This window comes from Podarcis cretensis (genome assembly GCF_951804945.1).
Source record: "Podarcis cretensis genome assembly, chromosome: 6".
Lineage (NCBI taxonomy): Eukaryota > Metazoa > Chordata > Lepidosauria > Squamata > Lacertidae > Podarcis > Podarcis cretensis.
Window position 1 is genome coordinate 84,399,297 of NC_137175.1, and position 19,545 is coordinate 84,418,841.

Consider the following 19,545-nt stretch of genomic DNA (forward strand, 5'->3'; position numbering starts at 1 on the left):
AAAAAAATATGAGGACCTTTACTCTTGCTTTTCATTTGCATGCTGTCTTTAAAGGCTGTTGTGTGGTGCTAATGTAGTGAATTAAGGAGTCAATTAGAAGTGAATCACCAACCATTGCAAGGAGTAGGGCTTCATTTTCAGAATGACAACACTGAGAATTAAATGCTTAATTCCTATAATTAGGGAGGTGTCAGTAGTGAGTGCAAGCTTATCTTTTGTAAGCCGTTTTACCATACCTTTGGTACTGCTAGTTGGTTGGCATAGAAGCAGATGGGTTTGGAAGAGTGGTCTGAGAGAGCTACACACAGACCCTATGCCTTATTAGATGATGAGTAAGTTCCTCAGAGCAGTTTGTTGTTGTTGTTGTTTAGTCGTTTAGTCGTGTCCGACTCTTCGTGACCCCATGGACCAGAGCACGCCAGGCACTCCTGTCTTCCACTGCCTCCTGCAATTTGGTCAAACTCATGCTGGTAGCTTCAAGAACACTATCCAACCATGTCGTCCTCTGTCGTCCCCTTCTCCTTGTGCCCTCCATCTTTCCTAACATCAGGGTCTTTTCCAGGGAGTCTTCTCTTCTCATGAGGTGGCCAAAGTATTGGAGCCTCAGCTTCAGGATCTGTCCTTCCAGTGAGCGCTCAGAGCTGATTTCCTTAAGAATGGATAGGTTTGAAATTCTTGCAGTCCATGGGAGTCTCAAGAGTCTCCTCCAGCACCATAATTCAAAAGCATCAATTCTTTGGCGATCAGCCTTCTTTATGGTCCAGCTCTCACTTCCATACATCACTACTGGGAAAACCATTGCGTGGCAAGTCCCCTCCCCCATGAGAAATGAAGACACTGGACACATTATTTAAGGTTAATGGGCATAAAAAGGCCACAACTTTATTGATTACAGAATTGAAAGGTATTGGCCTTAGACATTGGCTCCTATCGACTACCCGGCATGGAGACCGGGAAGGGTTGTCCACAAGCCGTGGGAGTCCTGTTGAAGTACACCAACTAGGATCCCACGGGTGTCACCGCTCGGGGGCGTGCCGGGGGCCCTTACCTCCCTAGGTTTCGGACAAGGCAACGCCCCCCGGAGTCCTCTACCGGACTACCCTTTCCATTGGGGAAGGTGAGGGCGCTTCCTTCCCCCCATTCATTTGCATAACAATTAACCCCTGCCAATGCCTAACCGCCAATACCGTGGAAGTTGTGACGTTTGCTACGTAAGGTAGGCGAAAAAACCAAAAGACTCGAAGTGTGCCAAATTGGAAAAATTCCTACCAGGCCCCTTGCGGCGACCAACCGAAGTCCATAGCAAGGTCATAGCTAGCTAATCCTAAAGGGTGGGTGGGATGGGAAAACCGCTCAGCTGGGAAAGGGGAAAGAGGGCGGTCCCCGGGTGTGCCTGGCCTTAAATGGGCTAGGCCCTGTCTCCCCGGCCCACCGATTGGCGGATGGGGTGGAAGGCACGCCCGGGGATTCCCTGTCCACGCGGGGGCAAGGCCCCGCCCCCGCGTGTGTGGGAGGAGGGTTTAGCCCGCAACCCCCTCTCCTCCCAGGTCGGAAATGGCTTAGCTTTAACTATACGGACCTTTGTTGGCAAGGTGATGTCTCTGCTTTTTAAGATGCTGTCTTAAAAACTGTCCTCAGAGCAGTCAGCCTAGAGCAATAGTCTCACTCTTTGAAGACCCTGGCTGATCCTCCCTGTAACCTTGGCTGACAGCATAGGATCAAGTTGATTCTGCGGTGAGGACTGCTTTCACCCTACCATGGATGTTTGGCAGCAGAGAGCCCATTGCAGATCCAAACTTGCATTGCCAGATGACTGGAGGGGAAGCAAGTGTCAAGTGTTTTTGTCTGGGACATAAAGGAGGGGTTGCCTCTGGTGATGCAAGTGAGCAGAGTCCAACTTCTCATGATTCCTTAAGCTGCAAGGAGATAACACATCTCCCTCCCTCTCCCCCAGTTTAAGTAATTGAATATGCAGGGAGAATTGCTTATCTGGGAAGGGGTTTTCTCTTCCTGTTCAGGCTGGAAACCCAGCAGCCATTTTCAGCAGCCAAGAAAAAACATGGCGAGGTTAGCAAAGAAGGGGAACCTAGGAGGAAACGTGGGGGCAGATGCAAGGAGAAAGGGGAATCCACTTTGAATCACCCAGAAAATCATTTGAAATGGAGAACTGCCTGCCACTCCACAATTTTAAGAGCTGTAGGTTGGGAAGACAGGTGAACTAATGTCAGTGTACTGGAAGAATCAAAGATCACCAGTGTTGAAGCAAGGATTCTTCCACAACAACTTCGTTGGACTGGCCATGTTTTGCGGATCCCTGATTATCGTCTTCCAAAGCAACTACTCTATTCTGAACTTAAAAATGGGAAGCGTAATGCTGGTGGTCAACAAAAGAGGTTTAAAGACTCTCTCACGGCACACCTTTAAAAATGTAGTATAAACACCGACAACTGGGAACCACTGGCCTGCGAGCGCTCCAGTTGGAGAACTCGAATTCAGGACAAAAGGGAGAAATGTGCTAAGGAGAAGAAGAAGAAGAAGAAGAAGAAGAAGAAGAAGAAGAAGAGTTTGGATTTGATATCCTGCTTTATCACTACCCGAAGGAGTCTCAAAGCGGCTAACATTCTCCTTTCCCTTCCTCCCCCACAACAAACACTCTGTGAGGTGAGTGGGGCTGAGAGACTTCAGAGAAGTGTGACTAGCCCAAGGTCACTCAGCAGCTGCATGTGGAGGAGCAGAGACGCGAACCCGGTTCCCCAGATTACGAATCTACTGCTCTTAACCACTACACCACACTGGCTCTCAAGAGGAAAGCTCTCTTGGCAAACCCTCATCATATCAACTCATGCCCATAAACCTATGTCCCCACTGTGAAAGGACAAGTGATTGCCGAGGAAGAAAGAAGACTCCACAATTTGAAGAGCTGGGATGGACTTGTTCTTGGAGAATGTGCCTGTGTATGACAATGGAGCATGTTGGTTCTGTGGAACTACACAATTTTGGGTCACTCTACAAACCAGTGAAAAGCAGTTCTCTACTTGAGAATAGGGGACATTATTTTAAACTGAAGTGTATCTCAGAGGGAGAAGTTAAATCAGGGACAAGTTTCTGCTCATGTCTTCTCTTTTATCCTTCGATTTAGATGAGGCCTTGGATCCATTCTTTCCCCTCTTGTTACACTCATGAGCATATCCGGCACTGTAGTGCAAAGATCCCTCCGTCGCCCCCCCAGCAAATCCAAAACAAGGGAGGGGGCAGTGGAAAATGTTCTCTGCCTCCCCCACCACCCTGATCCCCGGCGTGGTGGCGGCAATCGAGCAGGAAAACATGCTGGTGGACATGCTCTCTGGTGTTGGGGTGCCCGAGAAGGCAGCTTGGGGAGGCTGCGTGCTGCCTTTTGCCAGGAAGCAGGAGGAGGACAACGACCGGGACCAGGGCCATCTTTAGCAGATGCAGAGCCACGCAGCTCCCCCACTCGCTAGGGCGCCCCTGAGAGGCCGGCGCAATGAACCACTAATACCAATGGGAAAGACTGCTCTGCTCATGAAGTGAACGAGAAAGGCTTTCCCCCTTCTCTTCTCTCCTCTCCTCGCTTCTCATCTCCTGGCACATCATATTTCCCTTTCAGTATTGATCACCTGCTCTTCCTTCTTACTTCAAGGCTAATATACCATCGTTAAACTGCATTTTCCATCTTTGTCCTCCAATTTAAATCTTTTACATATGTAATTGCACTGCTGCTCTGGCTTTCCTATAAACTTACCGGCCTCTGAGAAACCTGGAAACCTTTTCCCTCTCTCTTGCCCAAGTCACGTTGCCCTGTTTATTTAGTTTCTCTTTTATTATATGGCTACGATTCGGTACCTTTTTGTACACATCTCCGCCGAACCCTGCCAACTGCCTTATAAAAATGCAAGTACATTATGTTCACTTCGCAGCATTCCCGTTATCTGTGTGTTTTTCCCCTCAATTATCCCTTAATGTAGCAGAGTGCTGCCTCTCTTGATCTATTTATATACAGATATATTTGTCTTTTACCTTATTTGCATGAACAATCTAGCTTGCAGGTCTTGTCACCTGTTGATGTTTCCCCCCCTGTTGACTCTGACTAGCACAAGTGAATTTCCTATAGTAACTTATTTGGTACCTTTCTGATGTTGGACTGCAGTTATTTGTCTCCTTCCGTTGGCAAACTGTTGTGGACTGCATAATTTATCCAGATTTCAGGCCATTCTGAAACCACTTTACAATATCTGCAGTTTACCACAACAGCAAAACAAACAAACAAATGTTTTACATTGCTTGTACATTCTTAAGCTTTTTTTTTTTTTGCTGCCTTTAATGAAATGGTGTTGAAAGGAGCGTGCATGTTTATTACTTGGATTTGCAGCCCTTCCTGTCTCTAAAGTTTGTGTCAGGAACCAGCATTTCCTTTCCTCATCGGTCCTTGCAACAAGCCTCTGAAGTAGCATGCAACTGTTTCTGTTTTACAGATGGAAAGCTTAGGCAGGCAGAGAGACTTAAGACTCTCCTGTCTGGCTGTAAGTCAGTGATTCTTAAACTCTTTTATTCAGGCACTTTATGGATGCCATAGATGTGGGGGTGGGACTGAAGTTTGTCTTAAAAACTTAAACCACAGTGTGAAATACATCTCCTACTCCAGGGGTCAGAAAAATTTTTCAGCAGGGGTCTGGTCTTCTGTCCCTCAGACCTTGTGGGGGGGCCGGACTATTTTTTTTTTGGGGGGGGGAATGAACGAATTCCTATGCCCAACAAATAACCCAGAGATGCATTTTAAATAAAAGGATACATTCTACTCATGTGAAAACACACTGATTCCCGGACTGTCCACGGGCCGGATTTAGAAAGCAATTGGGCCGGATCCAGCCCCCGGGCCTTAGTTTGCCTACCCATGTCCTACTCTGTCAGGGAGTACTTCAACAGTACCTATCCTAGAGCCATTACGAAGGCAGTGGCATTATTCTGAGACTACATCTAACTGGCGTACAAAAATGCTAGAAGCATCACTCTTTCCCCAGAAATCACCATTCCATTCCTAACTGGGTAAAGTGGAGGGCAGTTTGCTAGGAGAGAATGTTTATTCACCTATTGCAGAGATGCAAGGCCGATGCAATATTGACACAGGAAATAGCCACACCCCTGGGAGAGGTAACTCCTGGCTGAATTCTCTCCAGTTGTGGTTATGGGTGTATTACAGAACTGGGGAAACTTTTTGGCTCTGTGGGCCAGATCATTATCAGGATCAGCCTCCTGAGACAAATTTGACAGGTGGGTAGAACCACTAACCTTTCATTTAATCATTTGATATCATTAGGCCATTGTATAATTGGTAGGTGGGTTGTACTACTCACTTGTCAAAATGCTTTGGGAAGCTTTGAAAGTCTCTTCCACACTCCCCCTTAAACTTCAATTATTGGAGATTTAAATGGGGAGGCTTTCAAAGGGCTTTGCAGGTCTTCTGATGCTCCCTGTTTAAACCTCCAACCTTGGGAGTTTAAAGACGGAGAGAAAGAAGGCATCAGGTATACAACAAGAGAACTTGCAAAGTGGTTTCCCACCTAGAAAGAACTTCTTGCAAAGCTCCTTTGCTGGAGGGATTCCTCACACGTGCTACCTGTAAAATACCAGCTTCTTGTTTTACACTATATTCTGTTGAGGTCAATTGCCACCAGAGGGGTGTCACAAAAGTAAATTTCATCTTTGCCCTCCCCCTCATAGCTACACAAACTGTTCTTCCCTAGAGGCATTCTACTGAGATGTGTCCTCCCCAAACAGGTGCCCCCTTTTTTCTTCAGTTGTTGATGACGACAACAACAACAACAACAGAATAATAATAATAATAATAATAATAATAATAATAATAATGCAATAGAACATCCAACATTAAAAACTTCCCTAAACAGGGCTGCCTTCAGATGCCTTCTAAAAGTCAGATAGTTGTTTATTTCCTTGACATCTGATGGGAGGGCGTTCCACAGGGCAGGCAGCACTACCGAGAAGGCCCTCTGCCTGGTTCCCTATAACCTCATTTCTCTCAGTGAGGGAACCGTCAGAAGGCCCTTGGAGCTGGCCCTGATATTTGGTCCTGATGAATGTAGGGATGAGATGGTATTGAAATCAGAAAGTTTTGATCTTCCTGCTTTTTTGGGATGGGCAGGTGGTGGAGTTACTGTGGAAGCCTCTGAACTCCTTAATAGTTGTTTCTTCTTTTAGCAGATTTGTTATGTATACCTAATTATATATCTATTTATTCTCTCTGCTTTACCGTTCTCTTTCAGCGGCCTTATGAAGGTCTTGTGGTGATAAGCGGTTGGGGAGATAGCAGGGATATATTTTGGGAGGATCCAAGTAGGGCATCTAAATTAGAAGGTGTGGGAGGGTGGAATGCCAGTCACTTCATCTTCAAGTCTCTTTGGGAACTGTTGGGATCTTGGGTACTTTGGTGAACATCTTTCTGGCCTTAAAATTGTGCTGTTGAATTTTAAGTCGCTCAGTGAAAAAATTACAGCCTTTCAGGATTTGTTCCTGAACGACAGGCTGACCTGCCATGTATTACTGAGACCTGACTGGACAAGGGGTGGGTGGTGATAGAGTGTTTTTGTCCTTGCTTTGCTTGGCGGGATTCTCTGTGCAGCATCAGTCTAGACAGTGTTGGTTCTATTTTATTTCAGCTGCTCATTCTGGTTCTGGAGCTGACAGTGAGGTTGCTTCTTATATTTGCATGAGATTTAGTTGGACTTCTTGGCTTTCTTTGCTGGCTTCCATGATGTGCTTTTTGTTTTGTTTATTAATAATCAGTAAGCTGTCCTGAGTGGCGTTTTGCTTTTAACAATATTTGTTTGTTTTATTTATTTAAACCATTTATAATCCACTTAGCTACAATTGTCTCTAAGTGGTGTAATAATAATAATAATAATAATAATAATAATAATAATAATAATTTATTACTTATTCCCCACCCATCTGGCCTGTCCTCCCCAGCCACTCTGGGTGCCTTCCAACAGGATATTAAAAACATCAAACATTAAAAACTTCCCTAAACAGGGCTGCCTTCAGATGTCTTCTAAAAGTCAAATAGTTGTTTATTTCCTTGGCATCTGGTGGGAGGGCGTTCCACAGGGTGGGTGTCACAACCGAGAAGGCCCTCTGCCTGGTGTTCTGGTGTACAAGAAATACAGTAAAGAAACAATAAAAATATAAAATCGGATAATATTACAATTATAAAATCAGACTTCAGTTAAAATACCTACCAGAACAAAAAAGTATCCAATAGGTGCCGGAAGTTCAGCAGGGAGGGGGCCTGTCTCAACTAGGCCTGGGCAATATATCGTCCAGAACTGGTTTGAAGTCCATATCATGTTATTGGTTCCATAATTTTTGATCTGGCAATATAACGTGAATCATGATGTGTGTGTTTACATGTGTGTGTGTGCGGAATGCAAAAAACATGATGCAGGAAAAACAGTGAAGCCAGCTGATGCTTCTACATAGTGCCATCCTTATTTCGGGCATCATGGTATATCAGTATATCACAATGTTTAGTTCGTGATATATCACAATGTTGAAAACCAGATATCGCCCAGCCCTAGTCTCAAGTAATCATCTGTCCATGTTCTTGATCATCCCTACTGGTGTCAATGACAGCACACAGACTGGTGTCAATGACTGCATCAAGCCAGCTGAAAACCACCTGTCTTTTTTGCTCATCAATATAATGGTAAACAGTACAGTGGGATGTGTATCTCTCTCCCCACACCCTGCCCCACTTCTATCATTACATGAGCACCATGAAACTTAAAGAGGACCTTTTCATAATTATGTCCACAAAGGGAAAAGGTAGCATAATCTTTTGAGAATGACATGGGCGGCATGGTCGCCTACGGTTCTAATCTTGATAAAGAGCATAAATCAAAATGCAGAAGTCAGTTATGAGTGAACTAGCAACATAAATTTAAATGCCTAGTGCACCTGACTAGGTAGGTGGGAGAGAGACCACTGCCTGAAGTCAATGTGGACAGTACCAACCTAGATAGACTAATGGGATATGTTGTTCCACAGAAGAGGGGCCACCAAAGACAGAGTCGGCCCACAGGCCCGTTCCTCATGAATCTTATTGGGCATGCATAGCACAACCAGAGCTTGCAATACAGTTGGGCTGGTCATTATGAGAGGAGGCATTCTTTTAAATGTTTGAGGCCTAGATTGTTTAGGACCTGAAATATTTACACTCACATCTTGAATTGGGCCTAGACGACTATGGGAAACCAATGTAATATTTTCAGAATGGAGGCTATATCCAGGATACCCACTAGCACCCAGGCTGCAGCATTTTGTCCCAGTTCAGTTTGAAGGGCAGCCCCATGTGGAGTTCATTACAGTAATCAAACCTGGATGTTTCCAGAAGACCATGGGACATCATCGGGGGGGGGGGGGGAGGTCTGCTGAAAGAAATTTGCAATAAATGAAAGGGCGCTTTAAATGGTGTATAATTATTGTTAAGTGATGGGAGATGTTGATGAACTAAGCACAAACAATTGGCTTGATTTACAGCAGTTGCCTGACAGTGGTATTCAAAATGGCATATAATCATACATTATAAATGTGTGCATGTGTTTTGTGCATGCAGCAAAGAAAACAAGGAAACACAGAGTACTAACATAGCACAAATTTAGTAGTTTTAGTTTCCATTAAGTATAAACAGGAATGGTTATACTAGCTGCATTTTTGCATGGATGCTTAAGATTGCATTGTTATAACCATTGATAGTAGGGCTTACTTTCAGGAAAGTAGGCATTAAATTACAGCATTAGTATCCCAATGGGTTTGTTTTCTGTTTGGGATCCAGCGGTGAACTGCTATGCTGAATGCTGCTTCAGATTTGCGTGCCTTTTTGTCCAGCTCTTCTGTTCTGAGTCTTTCTATATATTACTTGTGCATGTTTGTCTGTGTGGTGCTGGCCATTGCAAATGGAAAAATTGCCACTTCATTCTTATCCAGCAAATTCATTGGCTGTGGCTAGTTTAAACAAGGGAATATTATCCATGAATAAAAGATGCCAGTTCTTCGCATTCCTCTGCCTTGGGGCCAAACTGGTTATTTTGTATATATTTTTCAAGACTGATTTTCACTGAAGAAGAAAATAAATAAATCCAGGGAGGCTGACATTGGGAGCAAAGGACTAGGTGGGGAGAGGTGTTTTCTTACAGTTCAAAATTACCACCATCACCCATGCCAAGCTGTTTTTCCTTCTGTCGAAAATCTTTTTTGTCTTGTGAGTGTGTGTTGGGGGGAGAAAAGCAAGTTGAGGTGATCTTAATTAGAAAATTGGTCCCTGAGAAAAAGATTAAGCAATTTCTCCTCACTGACTACTCTTCCGATCAAATCTGCACTGCTCTTTGTTCCTATTAAATATCTGGAGCCATACATGAATTTGCATGAAACATTTAGTTTGGTCCACGCAGTACAGCATTTATCTCACTTGGAAAGCTATGGATTTGCTGCAGCAGAACCCGAAACTAGCATTCTCAAATTACTTCTGTATTGAGCTGACAATAGTGATTATAATTAATTGCCGGAGTAACTAACTGAGTTGAAAATCTCTCTATATTCTGCAGCCAGCCTACAACGTTGGCTAGAAAATGGATGTCAACGATTCTCCTAAAATTGATGCTATGAATTGAAGCTTGTCCCAGGCTTCACTTTTGGATTCATGTTCAGTTTTCTCTGCTGCTGCTTATATAGACTTCCTAAGATAATGCTGAATGAAATAGATTGGCCTCTGCCAATTTAACCGCACGGCCATCTGGATTCCTGTGAAGCTAAGACGAAACACATGATTTTTATTCTGAGCTTGTTCTCAAGGAGCGCTTGAAATGGTGGTGGGAGTTTTCACAAGCCACGATCTGGAGAGTGGTACTGCATGCTGAAGAGATCTAACACATACAGGGTTTATCAGATTCTCCAGTCACTGTCCAGCGTATCTACTGCTGCCCCTAAATTCAAATATGCATTCTGTCTTTTTCCAAACATTGCTTCATTTGCATATGTGTGGTTTGGAGTTAATCTGCATGTGTGCCTGTGATTTTGTATTAAACAGTCTGATTAAAATGAAGCTGTGCCTGTTACTTTGGCAGTGAACAAGTCCTATCACCTGAATAAGGGCATATGGGGACAGGCTGTAGTTTGATGCCAGAGCCTGTGTCTTGCATGCAGGAAGTGTCAAGTGTATCCTGTGCTGTTAAATGGATATTGGGTAGCAGGACTGGGAAAGACTGCTGGCACCTTCAGTTAGAAGGCACCATAGCAAAATTGGTGAAGCATCCAAGAACTTCTGCTGTCCAAAGCATCATTTCACACTATTTTATACACATATGTGCAGGAGCTGTGTCAGGGCAGGAGATCAGCAGATTGAACAGGATGGCCTCCTAAAATGCAGCAGGACTGTCTACATTTTCAAAGAAGGACTACACAAAGAGCCCCCTAACCCATTAAGACGTCTGTTGTTAGTGGCACTTAGTGCAGTATGCCAGGGTGCAGAGCTAAAATATCAAAATTTAAAAGTAAGCACACTTCTCTTATTACAGACAAAGGCTCTTTCTTCTTCTGGAAATGGGATTTGAAAACAGTAGTTGTGCGTCCTGTTTCTTTATGGGCTTCAAATTGTCTTAGCACTAGCCGTTTCCTATAATACACAATGCAAGTTTCAAAAGTCTGCTTTCTAGTAATACAGAAGGCAATAATGACACGTGCAAATGTACAGTTCCATTTTTCCATTTATTTGGGTACTCTTTTTCTTCCTTCTGTTGTGATTCTTCCTTCTGTTTTATTTTGAATGACATTGAAACATTTATTCTAACTATGACTGTTGCATGACTCTGGCATTTTTGATGCTGTAATGCTCTATATGGTACTTCAAAATGTTAATAGTAAGATCCTTTCCTTCCTTAAATTCAGATTTCCAATTTGTCTGCAACAAAACTATTTGGTTGTTTTCTGTTCAGTGTTGATGCCAACTTTCTCTGGATTACTTATCCATTTTGATATCCACTGGATACTGTTAGCATGATGGCATAACTTAATATTTGGCACAGTCAGATCCCTCTTCTCCCAGAAAATAAACTTCAGTCATATGCCTGTTATTACAATGCCTTTAGATCTCTATATGTTCTGTTTAAATTGAGCAATTAAGTTCTGCCAAGTTCTCAGTTGATTCCGTTTCCTAATCTTACTGGAAGTATCAATGATCTGGGGTAAGATTATAATTTTTATTGGCACAATGCGACCATAGCTGCTACAGATCCAATTTAGACATTTTTTTCTATCTGACTACTTACATTTAAAATACAATTTATCTTAATTGTTACTACAGCTTGTTTTTAATTTCTTGTCAAATAGCTCCCCAGAAATGGCACTGCCTATTTAGTCAATTGTAACATTGCAAGGGACGCAGGTGGCGCTGTGGGTTAAAGCCTCAGCGCCTAGGACTTGCCGATCGAAAGGTCGGCGGTTCGAATCCCTGCGGCGGGGTGCGCTCCCGCTGCTCGGTCCCAGCGCCTGCCAACCTAGCAGTTCGAAAGCACCTCCGGGTGCAAGTAGATAAATAGGGACCGCTTACCAGCGGGAAGGTAAACGGCGTTTCCGTGTGCGGCTCTGGCTTGTCAGAGCAGCGATGTCGCGCTGGCCACGTGACCCGGAAGTGTCTCCGGACAGCGCTGGCCCCTGGCCTCTTAAGTGAGATGGGCGCACAACCCCAGAGTCTGTCAAGACTGGCCCGTACGGGCAGGGGTACCTTTACCTTTACCTTTAACATAGTCCTCGTTACACACTGAGACATACATACATACGTGTATATATATATTCATTTGCCATTTTTTAAAACTGTGCAGCTACTTCTACATGCATACTTTAATTAGGGCACAGTCCTATGATGCCTGCAAAGGTTCTAGAAATATCTAATCTAATTCTTGAACCAACCAGGGCTTTTTTTCAGCTGGAGCTCAGTTCCGGCACCTCTCAGGTGGGTGCCCTTGCCATTATAAGAGAACAAGGGAGACATTCCTAGTGAGTTTCAGCTGCAGTTTTTCTAGAAAAATATCACTGAAACCAATCATGTTGGATCAATATTGTCTGTACAGAAGGAACAGATCACACCTGAACCGGGATGGGTCTTAAGTGTTGGTACTTAAAATGGGGGGGGGGGAGATGGCAGATTATTTGAACTAATTGACAGGAGATGAGAAGCGACTGGTTCTCAGCAAATCATCCCCCAGGGATGAGGGTTTAATGTTTCTGAGTGTTCAAATGGAGGAGAATGTAGAGCCTCACGGCAGCAATTCAAAGAGGCCAAAGCAGTGTAGGGTAAAACACACATAACAAAGGCATTTGGAAAGATACACTGTTTTATATGCTGATGCTAAAAAGACTTCAAGCCAAGATGGGATGCTTGCTTGTGTAAAAGAGCACAGATATGGGGGGGGCATAACATAAACCTGGTAGAATAGAGGAAAGAGTGGGGCACAGTTACCTTTGAAAACAAATTTGATAAGAAGAACGGGGAAAGGGTATGCTGGTGGTGGTTTTGTTCTGTAAATATTGTTTGGCTCTTTGAAGCTTCCACTTTTTTATATATATATACATTTTTATTAATTTTAACATACATATTATAAAACGTACCACAAAACTTATTACAAATACACTTTTTTTTTACTTCCATCAGACCTCCGATGATCTTCCGTCTTAACCTCTTTTTATGCATTACTTAATTTTATATTGTCTTTACCTCTCTTAACTTGTCATCTCCCCTTTTCCATTTTTACAATATTTCCAACAATAATCCTCACAGAACTTCTTGCAAACCTGCAAACGTCGTCTGATCATCACAAATACTTTTCATATAGTTCATAAATTTACTCCAGTCTTCGGTGAATTTCTGGTCTCGCCGGTTTCGGATCCTTCCTGTTAATTTGTCTAATTCTGCATAGTCCATCAACTTCATCCTCCATTCTTCAATCATTGGCAATTCTTCTTGCTTCCATTTCTGGGCTAATAGTATTCTAGCCACTGTTACTGCATATAAAAAAAGCTTACATTCTTTTCTATTTATATCACTTCCCACCATTCCCAATAGAAATGCTTCTGGTTTCTTTATAAGTGTATATTTCAACATTTTTTTCAACTCCCAAAAACATTTCACCTTTTTACGTTCCCACCACATATGATAGAATGTTCCCTCTTTTTCTTTACATTTCCAACATTTATTACTAGTTTTATACATTTTTGCTAGCTTAACTTGACGCCTCCACTGTTGATTCTGCAGGGTTTAATCCTATCTACTGTGCTGCTTAACACCTACCTGAAACTGCTGAGTGAGGTCATCCAGAGTTTTGAAGTGCATCATGAGTACGTTGAGGACAACACAGCTCTATTTCTCCTTTTCATCTCAAACAGTGTGGCGGTGGATGTGCTGAACCAGTATCTGACCTTGACAATGGACTGGATGAATCTCTAAAACAGAGACATTGTTAGTGGCTGGTTCCTCTGTCTGAAGTGCAGCTGTTTTCTTCTTGGAATCCCATTCTAGAAGGAGCAGGTGAACAGCTTGGAGCTCCTCTTGGATTTACTGTTGTCCCCATGGGATGCCTTTTACGAGGTTGGGTTGGTTCCTTAGCTGTGACCCTGTTTGAATGGGGATAGCCTGGTTTCTGTGATCTTTGTTTTGGTAACTGCAGAGGCAGATTACGATACTGGGTTGTATTTTGGCCTCTGTTTTGAACAAGGTTCAGAAACGGCAGGCAGTGTGAGATTCCACGGTCAGATTATTTCCTGGAACTGGCACTCTGAATTTATAACTCCAGTTCTAGCCAAATGCACTAGTTTCCAATTTGTTTACGCACAAAGTGATACAAAGGCTATTCCTGGCTCAGGCCCACAATTCCTCAAGCATCACCTTTCCCCATAAGAATTTACTCTGATCCAGGGATTGCCATCTGACGTCCTTCACTGATAGAACCTTTAAAGAGAATAGACCTTTTTGTGGTAGCCCTCCCCTGCTCCTGATTTTGAGATGCTCTCCTGTGCTAGGCTGGTGTCAAAATTGCCATTTTTTCTCTCCACCATATGAAAGCTTACTTATGTGCACAATAATATTCTGGCTTTCAGTGGCTACTTTTGATGTCTGTGCTGGACAGGGGTGGTTCTTTTCCTTTCTTTTGAAAAAAAGCATTTTAAAACAAAAACTATTTGTAAATTTGTATTGTTTTACTGGATACATTGTTACATCTGGTCATTGTTTTGCTTTTCTTTCCGCGAGTTGCTTTGGGGCCTCCTCTAGTTGTGGGGAGTGATGAATAAATTTAATAAAGTTTAATAAATGTATAAATTCACCTCTTTGATAATGTAATAAGCCTAAGGACGATGTACTCCTCCTAGCTTATAAATCATATAGGGGACAAGAAAGGCAAAGAAGCACAGGAAGAACAAAATGTTGTTCTGTGACAACTTATTTGGTACTAATGATTGTGCAGGGCTCTGCAAAATAATCACGTTAACCAACGCACTGGCCTTCCTGCCTCATAAAAAAACAAAAAACCCTTAATAGTCTATTGAGCAGTCTTGAGTTTCAAGCTGTTGGTAAAAGCAAAACTATACTCAAAACGTGAAAAAGACTGTGGAGGTAAATATATCCCAATAAACGTGGGGGAAAACCTCTTCAAGCTCATACTTCGGAGTGGAAAAGCAGAAACCAAATTCACTTCAAAAGAACGCAGAAGAAAAGCATCATGTCCCCCAGACTAGTTCCCTGTGGATCCACGTTTGTACCCTTTCCGGGACTTGAACCTCCAAGCTTCGATTCTGGACTGAGGTAATTGTGCTAGTGTGTGTTTCTAATGTAGACTGGGAAGCAGCGGCTGCTAACTTGTAGCAAGCCCTGTGTATTCACGTTTATGCTGCTGGTACTTTGGTGCTCAAGTAAGGGACTGAAATGACATCCTTATTACAGATATAGCAATACAATGGGATAGTTAAACCTGAGGTTGAGCTGAAAAGTTCGAAGCGTTTTGTATGATCATCTCTTAACATATCGCGTGCATTAGATATTACCTCGAAAATAAAAGTTTCTATTTTCCAGGGATAAATTTTGCATTCTTGGCAGACCCTTCCACTTACGTTGATGGTAATTACCTAGGCTACAATTCTGATTTTTGCAAAGTGATTTGAGCACCTGCCTGCCATTAAAAGCCATTAAAAATTAAGTGCAAGACTGTTTTTAGCAAAAAAAATAAAAAATAAAAAAATAAAAAAAATCAAAGAGAGACATCTAAGCCATGTTATTTGAGAGACCGCATTGTAATTTAATTAGTAAAAAAATCTGAAAGGGGAGAAAACACCCATTTTCTTTGGCTCTCCGGTGTTGTGGTATATTTAGGATCCCATCTGCCATGGTGTTTTTCAGAGGTAATTTGAACATTGCTAAACATAGTCGCCCATGCTCCCTGTCCTCCTCCCCTTCTTCATCTCCTTCTTTACTTAAATTATTTGAGTTCATTGGGAAAGAGAACTTTCTGCTTTCAAGAACACGTTTTGCCTTTTCTATAGCATACAATAGAATTGTAACTTCTGCTTTAGCACAAGGTGTCTTCTTCCGAAGTGTTTATATGGCCTGCCAGGGTTTTTAAGGCACTTGCTGCTATGTCTGGTATTTAAGCTGAATGCCATTTAATGAAAAGAGAGATACTCTTATAGAAACCTCCAGCAATAAGGCAGAAGAAAGAACTGAGGGATCTAGATGTCGCAAGGAATCAAACAAAAAATTGACTGTGTATGTTGTAGGCTCCAGACTTCAATGAATGTTGGCATTCGTTTGTAAACATCCCTAATGGTCCCAGGTGAATTTTGTGAGATGAGATAAATTTGCTTTCTTTTCAGACATATACCACTGAACAGTGACAATCTGTTTCTTCGGTTTTCAGCTATCAAAACAACAACAAAAAACAGCCTCATCAGTTGGTCTGAACTGAGACCTTCATTAAATTCTAGGCATCTACTGTAGCAAATATTTTTGTTTTCTATACATGTTATAATTATCTTCTCCATGAAATGCTTGTATAGAAATAGGTACTCTGCACCATATGTTTAAAGCAGTTGTTTCTTTACGGGAAACAAATTAAAATTAAGTTTAACATGTTACAGAATGATCACTGAAGACCTTTTTTTTTTTTTTTTTTTTTTTGCAAAGGCATCATATGAACTGTTGCTCTGTGCATTGATTCATTTTTACATGTGGTTTCTGCTATTTTATCTAAAACACAGGGCTGGTTCCAGGTTGTTTGTTTTTTGAAGAATGTGTGTGACCTCAGCTTTCTTCCTCATTGAGTTCACCTTCTCACTTCTCTTCCTGCTGTCCATTCTGTCTGTGCTGGTCCCGGGGGGGGGGGCGTGTTACTGTGCGGCGTGGTCCGTGTCCGGTCCAAGGCAGAAGCAGGGTCCAAGGCAGGGAGTCAGGCGTGGTCAGGAACTCTGAGAGAAAGCAGGACAGGGTGCCGGCAGGAATAGGTAACCAACGATGTTGCAACCTGGGACTGGGCGGGCTGGCCTTTATCTCCTCTGAGGCATAGGGTGGCCCCGGTCCACAGGTGACTCGCCTCTCCTGGCCTGGAGGCAAGCACTCCTCCTCCAAGAACTTAGTTCCCTCTGCCTCTCTGCCGAGTCTCTGTAGCTCAGGAGAGGCTGGAGGGTCACTGGACCCAGAGGCAACCTCAGCTTCCCCTGACGGGGCTGGGAGAGGAGCACCTGCAGGCAATGGGTCCTCAATCACCTCCGGAGCCAGAGCGGATTCAGCTGGTGTCTGCTCCTGAGCATCCGGCACAGGTGAGGGCCCTTCAGGTTCAAGCCCCTGCCCCGGCTCAGCTGGCCCTGGAGGTAGGGAGTCCTGTGCTGGCTGGGATTCCTCAGGTTCAGCCTCTGAATCAGATTCCCAGGCCATCACACTGTCACAGTCTGGTTCATGGCGATCAAAGTCCTGGCAAGGGACATCAGAACCAGGGGCAAGATGGCAAGGTGGAAGCAGGAACGGGGGTCAAGGAGTCAGGAAGCCAAGAGTCTGAGGGTCAGAGAGCTGGGAGTCAAGAAGCCAAGGGTCCGAGGGTCAGGAAGCAAGGAGGCATGAAGTCAGGGATCCAAGGATCAAGAAGCAAGGAGTCAAGAAGCTGAGGTTCAAGGATCAGGAAACAAGAAGCACAAGGCAGGGAGCGTGTTGCTGTGGCAAAGAGCAGAAGGGAAATGCTGACCTTATATCCCTTCCCAACTCTTGCCACCAGGTGCTGTGAGTTACCAATCAGCCTCACCTGTGTGGCCGTGCCTTGCCTCTTCAGAACAAACTTAGGAAGGCCCCAGTCCTGCAAAGTCCTATTGGCCACAGAGCCTGGCTGCTACACCCACACCTGACACGTTCTCTCCCACTCTGGATGGCTTTCCACACATAAAAACATAGTAAAACATCAAACATTAAAAACTTCCTGATACAGGGCTGCCTTCAGAGGTCTTCTAAAAGTCAGATAGTCTTTGTCTCCTTGACATCTGATGGGAGGGCATTCCACAGGGAGGACACCTCTGCTGAGAAGGCCCTCTGCCTGGTTCCCTGTAACCTCACTTCTCACAGTGAGGGAACTACCAAGAAGGCCCTCGGAGCTGGACCTCAGTGTCTGGGCTGGACAATGGAGGTGGAGATGCTCTTTCAGGTATACAGGGCCAAGGCTGTTTAGGACTTTAAAAGTCAGCACCAACACTTTGAATTGTGTTCAGAAATGTACTTGGAGCCAATGTAGATCCTTTAAGACCAGTGTGATATGAACTACAGACTGAGGAGGCACTCAGGCTATGTGGTCACAGTCTCTCTCCCACCCCACCCTAGTGAAATTACTATATCTCTAAGTTGTATTTCTGAATTATCTATACGTATAATTAAGCCTGCAGGAAGCTGTGTCCTCTTTTGTTCTGTGGGTTTTTTTTTTTTTTTTTGGGGGGGGGAGTGATTCATTTTCTTCCCAGCGGGGAATAATGCTCTCACAACAGCTAGGTAGTGCAATATAGTATTTTCATTTTACCATATACCAATATAGTATTTTCATTTTACCATGAGACCATGGAAATGTGAACCCCAATATAGCACTAATATAGCAATTTTGAGTAAGAAGAAGGGGGCACGGCCAGGTGCATGATTTTTGCATCAGAAGGTCCCACATTTGCTATTTAGCGGCAGCAGAAATGGGGGAAAGTGCTGATTGCGACAAACCCAGAATAGAAATTGCTGTCTCCTTACACTCCTGTTCCACTTCCACTTCCTATTTCGTGTTCCAATTTTTATTTCATTTTGTTCGCTCAGAAAGAGAAAGCAGACAAATGACACTCACAGACATGTGGAATAGTGTTGTTCAAGAGTCTAATACGCAATGCTGGTTTGTGTATTAACACTTGCAACTTTCTCAATTGGTGCGAGCCTCCTGGCAGGTGTTAATCATATTGTTTAATTGCTTTAAAATGATGGATGTAAATATAGGAACCAGAGGAGTGGGGAGGAGTTCTTATTGCATTTTCAGGGTATGGTCTGTAACTGAAGTAATTATTGTGAACAATTATTTCTTAATGTGTTTAAGACTCGCAAGAGAATAACACCAGATTGAGAATAACAACAGCTTATTCACTAAGCTAATTCCTTCAGGAAATATTGTGAGGAATGTGAAATGTGAATGGCCCATTGTGTATGTCTGTTTTTCAAGTGGCAATTCAGAAGAAGTGTAACATCACTAAGAAACAAAGTATGTTTTACAGGAGAGAAAAATCACAACTATATAGAAGAACTGAATTGGTGACTGACATCAAACTCCAGAGAAAACTTACTAATGCTTGTTTACCTTCTCAGAACAGAGTAAAAGGGTAGTAGATTACTAAGACTCAGCATGGCTTTCTCAAAAACAAATCATGCAAGACAAATTTCATTGTTTTTTGATGGAGCTACAGGCTTGGTGGATCGGGGAATGCTGTGGACATAGTGTATCAGTAAAAATTCAGTAAAGCTTTTGACAAGGCCCCCAATGGTATTTTTTTGTGAGGAAGCTGGCAGAATGTGGGTGGAATGGGCTAATGGTTCATTTTAACTATTGTCACCCAAAACTGGGTGGGAACGAGCCAGTGGTGGTGTAGTGGTTAAGAGTGGCGGACTTGTAATCTGGGGAACTGGGTTCCCGTCTCCGCTCCTCCACATGCAGCTGCTGGGTGACCTTGGGCCAGTCACACTTCTCTGAAGTCTCTCAGCCTCACTCACCTCACAGAGCGTTTGTTGTGGGGGAGGAAGGGAAAGGAGATTGTTAGCTGTTTTGAGACTCCTTTGGGTAGTGATAAAGCGGGATATCAAATCCAAACTCTTACTCTTCTTCTTCTTCCTCTTCTTCCTCTCAGTCTCAGTAAATAGTTGATTGAATAGCCTGCCCTGGGCGTTGTTGTTACTGAGGTGGTAAAAGCTACAGTATTTCT

The 19,545-nt window shown here is 43.4% G+C and overlaps 1 protein-coding gene across 5 annotated transcripts in view; it reads left to right on the forward strand.

Annotated features, from left to right (window-relative positions):
- The window catches only part of KCNT2 (potassium sodium-activated channel subfamily T member 2), a 229,981-nt gene that overhangs the window by 49,163 nt on the left and 161,273 nt on the right, over positions 1 to 19,545 (forward strand). The gene's annotated exons all lie outside the window — the stretch shown is intronic.